The following is a 3,646-nucleotide window of genomic DNA, read 5'->3' as shown; positions in this document are numbered from 1 at the left end:
TGGATCATTTTAAAACTTTATCGTTGTACTTAATTTAAGTAAAATAACACTTTAAGAGGTTAAAGTAACCTTCCACAAATATTTCTTACATTTGAAAGGTTTGATTTGGCTATGCCAGTAATATGTAGACGCCCCTTCTCAAATACCATTCACCCTTTTCTGACAAAACGTATAGGAATATGCTTATATCTGATGGCATTCTGTGTATGTTTTCCAGAATTAATGAAAAAACTCTGTATTAAAGGGCACCTATTATGACCCTTTTCACAAGATGTAAAATAAGTATCTGATGTCCCCAGAGTATGTATGTGAAGTTTTAGCTCAAAATACCCAACAGATAATTTTTTACAGCATGTTTAAATTGTCATTTTTTGGGGCTCAGAAAAATGCGCCGTTTTAGTGTGTATCCCTTTAAATGCAAATTAACTGCTGCTGCCGGCCCAGGGGGCGGAGCCTCACGAGCTCACGCTAAGAGCCAGGACAATCTCATCTGATGATATCAGAACAGAAACTCTCAGTAGCGGTGTTCATTTCGACCCGGAGTTGGACAATAATGCCCACAGAGTCAGAGAATACATGCTGTATGGAGATAGAACAGGTATAGTTTAGCTTAATTATGGTTATAACTTATTTGTCATAGCTTTTATCCACTATTAATACAAGCCTGCTGTAGCAGACCTCGTCCGAATGATGACCAAAATATACTGATGAGTTCAATTAAGTTTATTGTACATCACACAAAAGATGAAGCGTTAGTTTTACTCTAGAAAATCACTGTAAGAGCAGCTAAATAAACACAGTATATAAGACGTGAGCATTAACTCCTTTATTTCAAAATAGGAGTTTTGTTGAAGAAAGGTTCTAAGAAATGTGAAGGAAGAAAATAAGCTTGACCTCCTTTGAAATGTTTTTGTGTAGACTCTCCCAGATCTTCCGTTTTCATTTTGAAGGTTTCCCAAGGACAAAGATGTGAGGAAGAAGTGGGAAGTGGCTTTGAGGAGAGAAGGATTCACTGCAAGTGATTCATCAGTGCTTTGCTCTCAACATTTTAAGCAGGGTGATTTTGATAGGACGGGTCAGATTGTCCGACTCTGAGATGGTGTTATTCCCTCCGTCTTCAGCTTCATGGTTCACTTCTAAAGAGTAGGTGTATCCTCATAAGGCTATTAGCATTCATAAATGTAAATATTATATTATCAATCACAGGGCAGGGTAAGATACTTATCCCTTTATATATATATTGAATTATGTATTATGCTTCTTCATTTTAGTTGGAAAAGGACAGGGCTACGTCTACCTCCATTAGAGCTGAAGAAAGCCTGTCCGTGGCCTCTCAGGATTCCCAGGAAACGGCAACCTCAAGCCCACAACCTCAGCCTAATAATGTGAATATTTCTACTTTAAACATCATATCATAATGTTCCTGGACATATTAAAATCTCACTTGTTTGCTGCCACTCATATTAAACACGCTCACAAATAAACCCATACACACACAATTTAAGACACATTGAACATGCATTGCTGGCACACACACACACACACACACACACACACACACACACACACACACACACACACAGTGCTGGCAGTAGCTTTGACAGGTGATGACTATAAGAAAGAATGTGGGCCATAAACTAGTGGTGTCAAAGTGATGTTTGTGAAGTGAAACATTACTCAAACCATGTTCATCCCTCTTTCTACTAGGATCATGGCTATGCCTTGCCTGCTTCTCCTACCGCTCTTAAGACCAGACTCAATGAAGCCTTGGCAAGAGTGGAAAGTCTAGAGCGAGAGAAGAAGAATTCCATGGCCAGAGAAAAGAGGGCAAAAACCACAGGGAAGAGTCTTTTGGGGGATTTGAGGGAAAAGAACCTCATTAATAAAGTGCTCAAAGAGAAGCTTGAATTCTACTCTGGTAAGACAAAAGTAGCACTTTGAAATTCATGTACATATTCTTCTTACTCTCTTTATTAAGTCTCTGGATGTTGTAGAACTGTCTTGGCTAACACGTCTCTGCAACATCGTATGGCGGTCAGGGACAGTGCCTCTGGATTGGCAGACCAGGGTGGTGGTCTCTGTTTTTACCTCTTACCCCCCGCCTTAACCGTTTTTGTCACTTGTTTATTGTGTTATTGCTGCTTTTCCGGCACGTTTTTGTTCTACACTTTGTTCAAGAAGCTTTTAGATTTGGGTAAAGCCAAACTGGAGAAAATATGCTCGGTTCAGGTGGGGGTTAGAAGGTTAAAAAGGGTGGCTAATCAAGAACCAATCAATGCTCAATAACTCAAAAACAGAACGTGCACAAACGCTGTGGGGGCTAACTTCACACAGGTGGTCACATGGGCTCACATGCTTCAGGCTGCGTCACCTCTCTCTCTCTCTCTCTCTCTCTCTCTCTCTCTCTCTGAATCCACTTTAATGCTTTTAAAAGACAAGTAAGGTTAATCTAACGACGCTTGAAAGAAAGTCCCCTGTTTCGGACAAAATCTCGAATGTTTTGGCATGTTCTATTTTTTAAAGCTGGTTCGCATCTCACATCTCAAATTCCCTTGTTGATGCTAAAAAACCTTTTATGATGTGAGAATTAAAGTGTCTCATCACAGCAGTGGTTTCAGCTTTCGTCCATGGTTTTCTGGCATATGCTCCTCTGCGAGAACCTAAAAACAAATAAAAAAGCGTATTAGTAAGGCATGCACAATTTTTAAAGGCAGGGGCACTGCACTACTGGCGCCAAGGAAAATGAAGTAACAAAGGCAAAAAGTTGCTACATATAAAACCTGGAAAATATACTGAAGGAAACTCAACTTGACCATACCATTGAGTCTAGAGAGACGTCTGTCAGAAGATGGTCTCTCACATGTGTCCATATTGTCGTCTGAAAAATATGAAGATCAGACTGTCTGTGTTTGTCTTCATGTCAGCTACTGTGCCTTTCTGTCAATTAATATGATGCATGCATTCCCACTTTTGTGTTTGGTTATAGGTGCTGGATTTTTTTTTTTCACATTCCAACTAAATAGAATTACCTTCATTAGAAGCATCATTATCCAGTGCTCTGCCTGCAGCTGGGTGTTCTTCCTTTTCACTTTCTTCCTCCTCCTTGTCGTCCTCCTCCTCTTCGTCTTCATCATCTGTGAAATATGGACAAATTATGTTACACAACTGTAACATGCAATATTTAAAAATAAACATATTAGAATATGAATACCTCCAATTTCATCAAGAGATTTCCCTTGTAACTCATGCAACTTTCCCCTTTCCAGTGCAAGAAGCAACTTTGAAATTTTTGCACTTTGAATTGTGGGCTCAGACAGCCGGTAGAATTGTCTATGCACTGATATGTCATGCCCTAAGAAATCAGCGAGTTGATCGAGTTCATTGTTCCTTAAGTTAAGGATTTGTGAAGTGGTAGCCATTTCCTTGCGCAACTGAGTAGATCGTAAATAATCAGGCTTCTTTGCACCACATTCATCTGCAAATCTTTTGAGATTTTGATGTCCTCTGTAATACGACAGACATTTTGGCACTGCAAACAAGTACTCATTTCCATCTGGCACACCACATTCACCATTTCAGAAGTTAGCAACACGGCAACCTTTCTCCCCCTTTTCCCCTTCAGTTCAACCCGTTCAAAATACCGGCA

General features: G+C 39.8%; 1 pseudogene across 1 annotated transcript; it reads left to right on the top strand.

Annotated features, from left to right (window-relative positions):
• The first annotated feature begins 904 nt into the window (after positions 1-904).
• LOC309496382 (THAP domain-containing protein 6-like) lies at positions 905-1,941 on the top strand (annotated as a pseudogene). Its single transcript has 4 exons — positions 905-912; positions 951-1,134; positions 1,272-1,385; positions 1,708-1,941. The product of its transcript is annotated as a THAP domain-containing protein 6-like (transcript).
• Positions 1,942-3,646: the final 1,705 nt, after the last annotated feature.

The sequence above is a fragment of the Leuciscus leuciscus genome, assembly GCF_965113295.1.
Source record: "Leuciscus leuciscus genome assembly, chromosome: 4".
Classification (NCBI taxonomy): Eukaryota; Metazoa; Chordata; class Actinopteri; order Cypriniformes; family Leuciscidae; genus Leuciscus; species Leuciscus leuciscus.
This window is presented reverse-complemented; position numbering and strand designations above follow the sequence as displayed.